Source organism: Castanea sativa, chromosome 3 (assembly GCF_040712315.1).
Source record: "Castanea sativa cultivar Marrone di Chiusa Pesio chromosome 3, ASM4071231v1".
Lineage (NCBI taxonomy): Eukaryota > Viridiplantae > Streptophyta > Magnoliopsida > Fagales > Fagaceae > Castanea > Castanea sativa.
This window is the reverse complement of record NC_134015.1, coordinates 3,596,641-3,610,832: the sequence shown is the minus strand read 5'-3', so window position 1 is coordinate 3,610,832 and position 14,192 is coordinate 3,596,641. Positions and strand designations below refer to the sequence as shown.

General features: G+C 34.4%; 2 long non-coding RNA genes across 3 annotated transcripts; both read right to left on the bottom strand.

The window, feature by feature from the left end:
- Window positions 1-9,312: 9,312 nt before the first annotated feature.
- On the bottom strand, window positions 9,313-12,560 carry LOC142627404 (uncharacterized). Of its 2 annotated transcripts, XR_012842837.1 has the most exons (4): window positions 12,473-12,560; window positions 12,038-12,106; window positions 10,000-10,101; window positions 9,313-9,557 (listed from the first exon to the last, which is right to left on the bottom strand). It is a non-coding gene; the product is annotated as an uncharacterized LOC142627404 (long non-coding RNA). The 2 variants fall into 2 exon arrangements; XR_012842836.1 differs by lacking the exon at window positions 12,038-12,106 and having other exon boundaries at window positions 12,473-12,526.
- A 222-nt stretch (window positions 12,561-12,782) lies between these two features.
- Window positions 12,783-13,488, bottom strand: LOC142627654 (uncharacterized). The gene is made up of 3 exons (XR_012842906.1): window positions 13,403-13,488; window positions 13,199-13,262; window positions 12,783-13,051 (listed from the first exon to the last, which is right to left on the bottom strand). It is a non-coding gene; the product is annotated as an uncharacterized LOC142627654 (long non-coding RNA).
- Between the last annotated feature and the right edge of the window lie 704 nt (window positions 13,489-14,192).

The window sequence follows — 14,192 nt, the reverse complement described above, 5'->3', positions numbered from 1 at the left end:
TGTGAGATCCCTAATGGATCTTAGGATCTTATAGGATCCCGATCCCATAGCGATACTATAGATCCTATAATATAAAGGAAAATTTATTTCTTTTTTCTTTTTCTTTTTTTGGCCTCCAAATGGAGCCTTAATGCCTCAAATTGATAAAAAAAAATGTAATAAATAGATTAGGCCCGGACACTCTAATAAAGAGTTAGGCCCGGACACTTTAGTAAAGAGTTACTAAAGTTTATATTTAATAAAATTAGGTTTCATATAAATATATGAATAACTAAAAGATTAAACCAATGATTCAAGGAATAAAATAGTGATTTACAAAGTGATAATTTATTATAACTTTATTCAATATGGATGTTAAATGGAGGGGTCAAATGATATTTTATTATAGTCTTAGGATATAAATTATTAATAAAACTTAGAGTGCAATTATATTTCCATAGCAATTGTAGGCACAATCGCTCGTGACATGGGTCATCCTCTCCTTTTGTGGAAAGTACACCTTGGCCTAGGGTGGACTATGGCAGAGGGTCTAAATGGAGTTGCCACCAAGTTTAGGTCTAGAAACCATAAATATAACACCCTTTTGTGGAAGGATTGATCTTTGTGAGAGCACGTGTCCAGATTTTAGGTATGAGGATGGAAAGGTGTTAGGCACTCAACCCCACCCGACTTGTGGGTCATCTTCCACTCACTGTGTTTCAAGTATTAATCTCATTAAAGACATATTTAACATGTTATTCTAACTCACACACACTCTAGTATGCATCTAAAGAAATTAACATGGCATAATCATCCTCAAACCTAGCATTCATCTATCATGGCATATAAGCATATATCTCCAATGGTAGAAACTTCACAAGGTAGATCAGGAGCATTTAAACCTCAAGATCAGGGGATTCAAACAGACATATCATGTTTAACCATATCACATCCATTACCCAAATCAAATGCATGTTCATACTCTTATGCATGACTTATCTCAGTGCATCACAACACCTATGCATCAATGCATGATCATATTCAAATGCATGTTCATGATATTCAAGCAATCTAAAACCCTAATAAACAATCAAAAAGATTAAAAAAAACAAAACAAAACAAGATAAAACAGAGTGGCAAAGACATAAAGATACATAAACTAGGTTAAATAAAGACTAAAACATGCAAATAAAACAAAGGAAAGGCAAATAGGAGTGAATTATGGTTTCTGGGCAAGATTATGCATGTGCATACATAAGGTATGCGTGCACATCCCAACTATATGTGTATGCATACTACAAGTATGTGTACACATGAGCATGCATAAACACATGAAACCCTAACTTAGAAACTTAGAATAGAAAAACTCAGAAAACAAAAAATTTGACAACCTAACTTAATTTAAACAAAGATATTATTTACAACTAAAATAAACAAACATTATAAACACTTTTAAACACATATTTAAACAACAAAAACAAAGAGAAACAGGGAAAAGCAAAGAGCCAAAGTTAGAAACTTTACCTCAACACTAGAACTCTTTAGAGTTTTGATTTTGACCGTTCCCCTCAGTCAATCTATTCACAACCAATTCAAAATGAGTTAGTAAACTTTAGAATTCGAAGATCAAGACTAGAAAAGGTCTCAATCAAATAAAACTTAACTTGAGGATATTTTGTGAAAAACTCCTTTGATTCACTATTTTCCAGTGAATCTTATGTGTTTTACCACTAGAATTCATCCTCATTGAAAAAGTACATTTTATGGCTTTATATAGTCGAAAAATAAGGGTTTGGGGCGGCTCCCAGACGATGTAGGATTGTTCCAAACGAAATTTTAAATGTAAAAAACTTGTCTTACATAGTTTCTAGAACCCTAACATGTACACGCATGCACGTGTATGCGTACGCATGTATGAAGCATGTGTACACAGAGTTTGAGCATGCATACACAGAGCTTGAGCATGTGTATACATATGCGTGTATACGTACGCATGCCCTAGAGTTTTCATGGCTTTTCTTTTCAAAAAATAATTTATTTCCTAAAGAAAAAGTTATATTTTCCTCAAAAAATAAGCAACATTTTGCCTTTTTACCAATAGTGGAGTGGCTTGCTACTTTCAATATGAAAAGTAAAATGGAGCAAGGCAAGGGAGAAAGAAGCTGTCCCCTCTTCTCTGATAACCCGCCACTAGTCATAAAGAGTGCTCCACCCGCCACCACATATGTAGAAAAAGAGGGAGTAGGGAAGGAAGAGCAACCGTTTGACTTTGGCACATGAGGTGGGGGCTTTGGCTAGGTAACATAATGGAAATGTATTGGACTACAAATCCTGGAATGATGGTTTGACCCCGTCCTTGGCCTTGGGGAATGGTGAGCAGTGCGAAACTTTAATGAATCAAATGGCATAAGTATAAGGGGGGCTTTCCTTTGTTAGAAATCCACATACAACAATTTAATTTTCATTTGATTGGACCCTAAACCAACGTTGGGCTTTAAAATTCTAACATCATTGGAGAACAGGGGCTTAAGTTGTAAGGGGTACAAAATGCGGTGTCTACAATGGAACTTGTTATATAATTAATAGTAACTTTGGGTTTAACAAGAATTAATGGAAGCCCAAAGCCCATTAGAGGTAGAACCTTATTTGTCTTTTTGGTCCCATTCCAAGCCACACACTAAAATACAATTGGGCAGGCCAAAAGGATTACCTAATTAGATAATCAGCTATTAATTTAATAAGTATTATAAATAAAATAACTGCACAACTAGTTAAAATGTACATATAATTAAAAGAAGAGAAAATACTTTCTCTGGAACATCTCCTGAACATATTTTTCCAAAAAGAAAATCAATGTACATAAGAACTAATTGAGACCACACATCTTGGGCACCATGTGGAATTGGGATGAAGATTGAAGGTCTTCTCTGTATATACTATCTACTTTTTCTTCTTAATTTTCACTACATCAAGGTACACTTTTTACTTTTTGTTCTAGAATTCAAAATTGTATGTTATCTCTCATTAATGAAGTAGATCCTTATATTGCTTCCACTGTTTTTTTGTATGGAATGCAAAACTATATTTTCCAACATTTAGATGTTCCAAAATAAAGTAAAATGGATTTAAAATAGATTTTCTAAAGTTTAATATGAATTTTAATGTAGAATATTTAGAAGATTTAAATTTGGAAACTACTTTTTCTAGACGTTTTTTCATAAATAACTAAAAAATCCAAACTATATCATTAGTAAGCAAAGGTTTGAAACAAATTTGGTTTCTAACAAATCGAGTTCATTGGACTCGATTTTCGGCTTATAAATCAAGTACATTGTACTCGATTTCTCCATCGCGGCACGGGCTGAGCTGGACAAGGAGTCCACGTAGGCACAAAAATCGAGTTCAATGAACTCGATTTTTGGTCATAAAAATCAAGTCCTTTGTACTCGATTTCCAATTTCCACATCTTACCATGTGAAGGTCACGAGCGCACGTGATCACTTTAAAGTAAATCGAGTCTACTGGACTCGATTTTTGGTCCCTACCGGTTTTCGGGCACGTGGACATAACTCGAGTAAAGGAGACTCGATTTATTTGCTTTTAAAAATCGAGTCTACTGAACTCAATTTCTGTGAATGGTCCCCAGCCCATCTACGTGTCATGTGGGTCCCAACTGGGACCTTTTTCCCCCCTTACCCGGCTCACACCCTCTCTTATGCTCTCACATTTTCTCTTCTGCTCTCACAGCAGCATCACTCACACAACTTACCTCATCACTTACACAACTTGCCTCTCATCACTCACACAACAATCACACTCAACTTTCATCAACTCTCAGGTAATGTTTTTACAATATTGATAATTTTTTTTGTTAGTTAAATATAGTGGTTATTTGCTAGGTTATTTTTTTAAGAAACAATTAGAACATATTAGGAAAATTTTTGTTTTTTTGTTTGTTAGTGTAAATATTGTGATTAATTTATTTGTTAGTATATTGTGATTATTTGTTAGTTTTTTTTTAATTATTATTATGATTAATTATTGGAAATACTTAGTACTAAATATTGTGATTAATGTTATTACAACATATTTGGAAATATTTTTTTTTTGTTAGTGTAAATATTGTGATTAAATTATTTGCTAAGTTTTTTTTAGAAAATTAATATTGTGATTAATTATTGGGAATTTTTAGTACCAAATATTGTGATTAATTATGTTATTACAACATATTGGGAATATTTGCTTATTTTTTGTTAGTGTAAATATTGTGATTAAATTATTTTCTAGGTTTTTTTAAAAAATTAATATTGTGATTAATTATTGGGAATATTTAGTATTGGGGAAATATTTAGTACCAAATATTGTGATTAATTATGTTATTACAACATATTGAGAATATTTTTTTTGTTAGTGTAAATATTGTGATTAATAATATGCTAGGTTTTTAAAAAAAAATTAATATTGGGAATATTTAGTACTAAATATTGTGATAAATTGTTAGGAATATTTAGTACTTTTAGGTTTTTGTCATTGGTATGAAATGGATTATGAGTTTGATACCTAAGACACCCATTACAGTCTTTTTAGTATAAATTATTTCAAGATATAGTTGTTTCAAATTTGTAACAAAGATTTCAATGGGTAACTAGTTGCTATAATATTTTTGTTCATCATATCTTATTTGAATGGGTTTTGAAAGTCACACCTCTAGAATGATTTGGATGTGAGTATATGCAAATTTGGTTGAGGTTAGTATTGTTGGCATGTCATACCCAAAGTTTTGTGATTGATGTTGATTGAGAGTTATAAATTTGTCACTAACACAATTGCACTTGATGATCTATAGGTTGATAATGATCTATATAAATATATACTACGGTGGATCCCTTAGCAATGCCAACCCTTATGACGGATTTCCATTTCAAGGTCCGGGTATCCAATGCTGTTATATGATGATACGCCATAAGTTAAAGACCTTGAGTGATTTGAAGATAAAAATTATGGAAGAGCTGGAACTGAACCCTGCTTTGCATGACATACATATTACTTTCCGTTCTCCACATGAAGTCCTCAATCAATGCATTAATTACAGATATATGGCAATAACAGAAGACAAACATGTGAAGTTCATGTTTCACAAGATGCGTCAATGGGAACAAGTAGCAAATTTTGAGTTGTACGTCACTTTGGAGCCGCGTGCAGAAGTCGGCGCAGAGGATATTATACAAACAACTACATCTCTACAGTTTGCAGTCCTAGATGATCAATGCACCACGTTGGGAGGCTATACACCCCCTTTTCAAGAGACACCAAGAACAGTTGAGAGCGAACCTGACAATAGATATGAAGATCAATTTTGTACACATCGAGGTGAATCCTTTACAATTCCAGTAGTTGAAGATGAAGACAAACACTGTGTTGGGGAAGATCTTGACGATAGAGACGAGTACGAAGAGAGGATTGAGCGAGGTGACTTTGATAGGGGTGTTGATGACCATGAAATTACTCTCAATCCTAATGTTGATAATATGGATGAATGTGATGAAGATGATGCAAACCCTACTGTTAGAGTTCAGCATGTTACAAATGCAACCCCCGTTTATGAACCTCCCGCCTTATCATTTTATGAAAATACTTAGGAAAATATGGTTGATCCTGAAGTTGGTGAGCAAGCATTTGCTTCTTCTTGGAATGCAGACATGAATTTTTGTACGGGGTTGATTTTTGCGAATAAAGAAGCGGTGAAACGTACATTAACAATTTATGCCGCAAAGCATAACAAAAACTTTCTGACTAGTAGGTCGACCAAAAGTAGACTGTATGTGAAATGCATGGATGGGTCATGCAAGTGGTACGTTGGAGCAGTCATGAAGCCTAAACAAGGAACATGGATGGTCACATCTTATGGGGGTCCTCACAGTTGTATGACCCTTGGCATGGCTCTTGATGGTAGAATGATGGATTGTAATTTTCTTGCTGCAGAATTTGTTCCAACGTTGCAAGAAAATCACACGGCAACAATTCAACACCTTAGAGATTACATCAAAGGGAAGTATTATGAACATAAGCTTTCTTACTATAAGATATGGGATGCGAAACAAAGGGCTATTGCAAAGATATTCGGTGATTGGGAAGAGTCTTACAAAAGGCAGAAAAAGTTGTTGTTGGCATACTTGGATCAAGAAGCTGGCACCCGGTACTGGTATCTCACTGAACCGAGGGAGGAAGGTGTTACAATATTGCGATATGTATTTTGGGCTTTCGCTCCTTGCATTGAAGGATTTAGACATTGTAAGCTAGTAATCAGTATTGATGGGACCCATTTGTATGGTAAATATCGAGGGGTGTTGATGATTGCAATGGCCACCGATGCCAACAATAAGGTTTTGCCTCTCGCATTTGCTGTTGTGGACAAAGAGTCAGGGCCTAGTTGGAGGTGGTTTTTAGAATGCGTCAGGTTTGCACTGGGGGATGTGATAGTAAATAAGGACATATGCATAATTTCTGACCGACATAAGGGTATTCGAAACGCAATTGCAAACTGGCCTAGAGATGATCATGGACGAGTATGAGTATACCACAGATATTGCCTTCGACATGTTGCTAGCAACTTCAACACGCATTTTCAGGACGCCACTTTAAAGTTATTAGCCTTGAAAGCGGGGTATGCTACTCAGGAAGCTAAATTTGAGTTGTACATGCAACCTATCAAGGAAGCCGAGATCGAGGCCCTTAGGAAGAAATCAGCCACTGAACAACGGGTAAGTGAACCTGACCCATCCATCATGCCACACACATATCTAATGAAAGAGGATATAGAGAAATGGACCCAGCTACGTGATGGTGGATACCGTTATGGGGTTATGACAACCAATGTCTCGGAGTGCTTCAATGGAGTACTTAAAGGTGCCCGTGCCCTGCCCATTGCTGCACTAGTTGAATTCACTTGGAGCAAACTTGTCGCGTATTTCCATGATCGACACAAAAAAATTACTCATGATCTCTTAGAGGGCAAGGTGTGGAGTAAATATGCCTTAGAAATCTTTGATGCAAATCTAAAAAAATCTAAAACACACCAAGTAAGGCCGTTTAATAATGTCCATGGTGTATATCAAGTAACGACTGCGTACAACATCCATAGCTCTGGAGGGGGACAACATGGTCATGAAATAAACATATTGGCCAGAACATGTGGTTGTGGAAAGTGGCAAAATCAAAAGATCCCTTGTTCACATGCGATTACAGTTCTTCAGTACTTGGGGCAAGATGCAAGTGCATATATTGACCCATGTTATAGTTTGGAGAATGCCATTCGCACCTACTCACACCAATTTGTGGTGCCAAAGTCAGAGTCATTGTGGAGGGATGTGGAAGGTCCAAAGTGGGTGCCTGACCCAGACCTGTTGCGGGCCAAAGGTCGACCTGTGAAGTCTAGGATACGGAATGAGATGAATGGGGTTTGGCGAAAACCAGGAAGCCGAAGGCCAGATTCTAACTTGAGGGAGATTCAACAAAAGCAGAGCTGTGGACTGTGTCATCAACATGGGCATAACCGTAGAAGATGTCCACTTTCCCGTGGGGCTTCGACAAGCAATACTAACCCAACCTAGGTAAGTGATGCTTTTATATAAAATTTCATGATTGTATCAATTATCCAAGTTACGTAGATTAGTACCGTTGTTTTGGTTGTTGGTATCTAACGACAATATTTCAATTTTTCTCAGGTATGCAGATACTCGATTTTGGAATGGCATTGTAGATGTAAATTGTGGTTCTCTTTATTATGTATTCGAACTTACTACTGGGTTGTATCAGCACAATTATTATTTTCTTTTATCACTGAATGCACTTGTAATCGAAGAATTCTGTATCCAATGTACCCATTTTCTTCCTCATCTGTATAGCTTTGGATTCTTTTACCACCTTATTTTCGTCAAGTCTTATCTTATTTTTACTCTGCATGACATTGTTCACTTACTTTTTATAGTTTTTAGTCTTGTTAAGTTGATGGTGGCATTACTTGTGAGGAAGGAAAATAACCAATAAGGTGGTTTTCTAAAAGTTTTGCTTATACTTCAGTTGACATACTGAATAGAGAGAGCAAAATATCGGGTTTCTGCACTACAGGGAAAAAAAAAAGGAAAAGAAAGTATGAAAAATAAAGGAAGAAAAAAAAAAGGAAAAAAAAGGTAAGAAAAAAAAGTAAGCAAAAGAAAAGAAAAAAAAAGTAAGAAAAAAAAGTAAGAAAAAAAAAGTAAGCAAAAGAAAGGAAGAAAAAATATTGAAACAAAGTAAGAAAAAAAAAGGAAAAAAAAGTTAGAAAAAAAACTAGGAAAAAAAAAAAGTAAGCAAAAAAAAGGAAAAAAAAAAGTAAGAAAAAAAAAGGAAAAAAAAAGGGTAAGGAAAAAAAAGTAAGCAAAAGAAAGGACAAAAAAAAAGTAAGAAAAAAACGAAAAAAAAAGCAAGCAAAAAAAGGGAAAAAAAAAAAAAAAAGGAAGCAAAAAAAAAAAAAGAAAAACTTAAAAATCAACTTCATAGGGATCAAGTTTGTCCCAACTCTCTGCCTGGAAACTCGAATTTTCGGTACTCGAGTACTCAATGTAGAACTCGAGTCCATAGTACTCGATTTATAAGTCCACAGTAATCGAGTTTAATGAACTCGATTTATAGGGTTGTTTTTTTGTTTTTTAGGGTGGTTTCCTGTCAAGCCCTAACTGAATCCACATGTCAACCTCACAAAAATAAATTGCCCCATTCAGTCCTCACTCCTCATGATTTTATTAAAAAATGACTTGTCCAAAAGGGTGTGAAAATTCAACAAAAAGTTTTTGCGGAATGCTTGCAGATCCATGGCTCTATATCAAGATCAGGGAAATTGAACTCCTTTTTATTTCTCTTTTAATAGTTTTATTGATAAAATCTAGGAAAATTGATGAGTGAAAATATCATTAAAAGCACTGAAAGCAACCCAGCTATGCTGCAAGGACACAAATGATTTGAATCCCTAATGTGGTGTTATTTCTCCTTGTTATTTAGTAACTCAAATCACTTGTCAATGATTAAATAGTCTGAGATTAAGGTATCATGTACAGTATACACTGTTTGAACTAATGATAGAAAAATGGTAACAGTGACATACAAAAAAACTAATTGTTAAAACCATAAGGCACTACTTGAATTGTTGTTTACAATAGAAATATTTGATTAAGAAAGAACAAATCCTTAACCCGTGTCCGTCTGTCTGTCTGGGGGGGTAGATATGTTGATCTGTAGCAAGAGAAGTCTTATGTATCATGATCTGTGAGCTAGTAAGCCAGTAGATATTGACTAAATAAAAAAAAAATGAAACCACATAATTGGGAGAATATAAAAATAAAAATTCTGAGTACAACAGAAAGGAGAAAGCACTTGAGCTACAACAATTTTTTTAGCAGAGTCCGCAACAAGTAAACAGAAATCTGGCCATCTCAAAGATCTGCATGCAAACTTTCAAGCTTGTACCACAATGAGAAATCAATTCCTTTGCTCTTCAATTTCTCTGTTGCTGGGCCAATTCTCTCCAAAAGTTGCATTTAACCCTAGTTGTTAATCAAATCAAGTAAGATACAATTTCTTGAAACAAGGATACAGCAATGGATTTGGTTTTATGTTGTCATTATTAAGTTTCCAGGTTACAAGTCAATCATATGACATTTTAATTAGTCATGTGACCACTGTAAGACAGATTTAAAATCATCAGATTAGATCTTAATTGATGGTTGTAATTGTGTCTTTGCTAGGCCAAATTTTTAGCAAATGTTTGTGGCTTTTTCTCTCCTTTTCACTTCAGGATTGAGTTAGGTTGCTCTTACTGATTTAATAACTTGAACTAGCTCTTTGATTTCCCTTTTTAAATCGTTTTATAAGCCATGTACGGATTGCATCACTAAGATATATTCCATGTCAGCACTGAGATAATGTACAAAGTGATGTTGATATTAGCAAAATGATTGTGGGGTGGGGGAAGCAGCAATAACTAACCTTTTCATGCAGTGCACCATTGGATACTAAAATAGATCTATCAAACACACAGAACTTTCCACCATCCATGCGAGTAACTGTGCCACCAGCTTCTTCAACTATCTGCAGTAAAAGGCATGAAACAAATTCAGTAATTAAGCAAAAGATGAATTTGGAACAATTTGATTCCTTAAAAGAAATAATACCTTTGGAGAAGACTTAAAATGAAAATCCCAATGAAGCATCTAAATGATCTCAGTTGCCACTAGGGGCATCTTCTCTAGAAGGATATCTTTAAAAGTTTGACATAATTATAAAACAATTGTTGGACAAATCCTGTTTGAATTGATCTAGAACAGCCTGTCCATTTTGAAGAATCTTCAACCCAATGATGGTATGTCAAGCACATGTTGACAATGGACTCATGATCACCCTAATCTCTACTCAAACACTTTCATAGGGTTGGATGGAGTTAACACCGAGTCATTGTAAAATTCCCAACTGAAAATTTATTTATCATAAGCTTGTCTCAATTGGAGTACAATTAGCATGCTTATATAGACCACTAGAACTTCAATACCTAATAAATTATTAATTTTCTTACTTCTTTTCAACATTAACTTATTCACACCATTTAGAGTTTAAGTTTGTCTGTGACAGGACCTATTAATGATGATTGATTTTATTTGGCCTTATAAATCATGATTGACAATGATGGATGTTATTAGAGAGAATTGATTGCTATTAGATTTTTATTCTCATATGTGATGTAATGTCATTATGAGCTTATTTTCTTTCCATATTTGACATAATTAGATGAGCCTATTAAAAGACCCCTGGACTCACTATTGTAGATAGTTGATCATGGATTAATGAAGTTTGGGTTGGAAGTTTTCTTTCAATGCTTGGTGGCAATGGTGATTGTAGTGTTCCTATCCTTCTCCAATGCTTGATGTTGATGCCAAACAACCCTAGGTGGTGATTCCTAGATTTTATTTCGCTATTTTCACTAATTGGTGGTGATTCCTAGGTTCTTTTCTCTTTTTCTTTTTCTTTTTTTGTTCCTTTTCTTTCCTCAAACATCAAGTCCTCTTTTGTGAGTGCATTGTCCTGGATCCAAATGAATGAAAAACTACTTTGTCAAACAAAAGTAGATATCAAAGAGCCCAATACTAAGCATTTTTAAGGCCTTTGAACATCACCAAGCAGGTCCAAACTCCAACTAGGAGCCACTAGGCCATATCAGATGGACTCAATTTGGCATATCTTTCCAGGCCACTTGAAGCAGATAATCTTACAATCAAACCACATATGATTCATATCAAATTGGTATTAACATCCCAAACAATAAATTTAATTTAACTTCTGGAAAATAAAATGAAACTAGGTAAACATAGAGGAAATGCCAACTACAACAGATGCCAAACTTAGCATCAAACACAAACATAAGCAGTTCTTTGTGTCGCAGTTATTTCTATAAACTTATTTAACAAATCAGCAGCTAAAAGTTCATGGCAACAAATTAGTCTATATGTAAAATGTTTATGATATTTCACAGTAGATAGACATTTTAAATGAAGTTAAGTCTATCTGTTCTATACAATTTTTTATTAAATGGTCATTACAGTTGTCTTAGAAATCAATTCTGTGGAAGTTTCAGCATACTAAACCTTGAACCAAAACCTAGGATCTGATTGGCAATAATGATTTTTTTGTTAATCTGGTGAACGTTAGTGTGTTAAAGATTTTTTTTTTTTTTTTTTTTTAATTTGGGGGGAAAGAAAGACCAAAACGAATATTCCTTTGATGGAGGCAAAGCCTACCATTATATTCCAGTAACTTTTTTTCCAACTCCATTGACTCACTTTTGTCATCGATTATGAAAGAAAGAATAGAAAGAGAAAAGGTAGCCCAAAAATGTCACTATACAACTCATTATAGTATTCTTCAACCATGAAGAAAAAGTTGCAAGATTAATAGAATAGAAAATAAAAAGAACCTTAGCAAATGAACAACTAGATGACTAAAATTCAACCACAGAAAAATATTAAAACCTCACCTTTGCCAAATCACGGCCAAGCTTCTTTGTAGTTATTTCCAAAGAATCCCATTCCCTTGAAAGCCTCATCTTCAATCCAAAAAATAAAGGAAGCAAAAATCAGTTTCAAATGCTTCATTCTTTTAGTGTGGATTGGAGGGAAATAAATGGAGGCTAAAAACCCATCTCTCTTGGAACGTAATACAACTACTTCATTTAAACTAGTTTAACATATGCAAAATATAGAACTTGTCAAAATTCAATCAAAGTTTTTTTTTTTTTTTTTTTTTTTCAGTTTTATTGGCAACCAGGCAATGATTAAGGTCTCAAATCTATGGTTAATAAAAGGAATATTTGTTATGGTTAATAAAAGGAATATTTGTTATTTTCACCAATTTTATAGTAAAAGTAAATCATGCATATCTATCAAAACCAATAGTGAAAATTATACACTACCAAAGCACCAGCAGCCATATCCCATGGCTTTAGACGATACTCCCAATATACTCCCAACTGGTCCTTGATGATCTGCTTTCAATTTCCTACAGCACTGGCTTAAGCTGCAAAAACTAACCATCTTTAGTTGCCTCTACACAAGAAAAAATAAATTTACAGCACCTTCCCATTCTCACATCAGAGAGATCCAAATAAGAGTTTTAAAGGATTTATATATTTTTTATGCCCCGACTCCAGTCACTGCCATAGTGGTAATCATATAACATCTTTATTTTAAACCAAACACAAAACAGATACCTCATTCACTGCTGCTTTGAAACGAACATGTATAACAGATGCCTCTACACCTTCAGAAACAGTTGCTTTGCTGATCCCACTAGATCGGATTGCTGCTTGGACCTCACAGAACAAACAAGTACATCACTGAGGTTTGAGCCCTCTGCTGTCTTCACATGTGCCTATCTATCTACAAATGTGTGTGTGTGACACATTTTCAAATGAATATGCTCACTTCACCAGAGAAGAAGCACTTTTGAGCATAGAAAGTACATGAGAACGGATCATGCCCAGAGCTCGCGACTGTCAACAAGTAAATTTCTAGATTATTTGAAGTCAAAACTCAAAACAAACCATACTCGCAGAAGCTAACTCAAATAGTAGAGGATAAAATTACTAATTTTCACTCATTCACCAACTGAAAGGTTAACATCAGAGTCACTTGTGTACCTGAAGCTGTCGGAACTTGAGCAAGTCACTAGATTCTGCATACTGCGGATTGCTTTCAACATACCTAAGATTCAATTATGATAAGTTCTCACTTCATTGCAACTTACAAATGCTAATAGCCAACAAACTTTCATGGATTTTACTGAGTAATTCCAGATGCACAGAATTATAAGAAATCACCGACTTTAGATATTATCCACTTACAAAATGCAATCGTCAAGTCGTTTGAGCAGCGGGAGAAAATTCTCATTTCCAACACTCATACTTGGAGAATAAAAATTAGAAGCAATCTGCACATAAGTATCATTTCCAATTCTCATTTGCATCACTAGTTTCTACTTCTTTTTTTTTTATAGATAATAAGTATTATTTAAAAAGGAACACTTTATGCACAAAAAAAAAAAAGCAGCCAAAAGATACAAAAGAAGCAAAAATAATGATCAATTTTACAGTAACACCAACATGAAGTCACAATGAAATCTGCAACCCAGTCACTCGAACAGCATCATGAATGCTATAAAGAGTTCCTCATGTGGGAAAAAACTTGAAAAATAAATAGTAACTTATAAAGTTCATGTCTTATGCAATTGATCTTGGATGAAAAATAAAATGTATCACTCAAACAGCTATAAATAGTAACTGTCCATCATGTTTTTTTAGTATGTAATGCACAAATGTATCATCCATTTCAAGGTCTAAAAAATATTAAATTCATCTACTGCCTCATGTGCAGCAGCTATTAACATATGTCTAAAACTTGGTCAACTATGTTCACCATTTCTCACAAGATATACACAGCACAGAACTTTTACTTTTCTTTCTTTTCCTAGTTTTTGTTTTCATTAAGTCCCTTGGTATGTTAGTCCTCAAGAACCTCAAACAAAAATATTCAGGACTAGTGTAGCATAAACATATAAAAAGAGATAACATAAACCCTCAAGCATATTGATAAGCCTTACAAATCTTGCAAGGGGTGCTGAGTTGGGCAAAATAT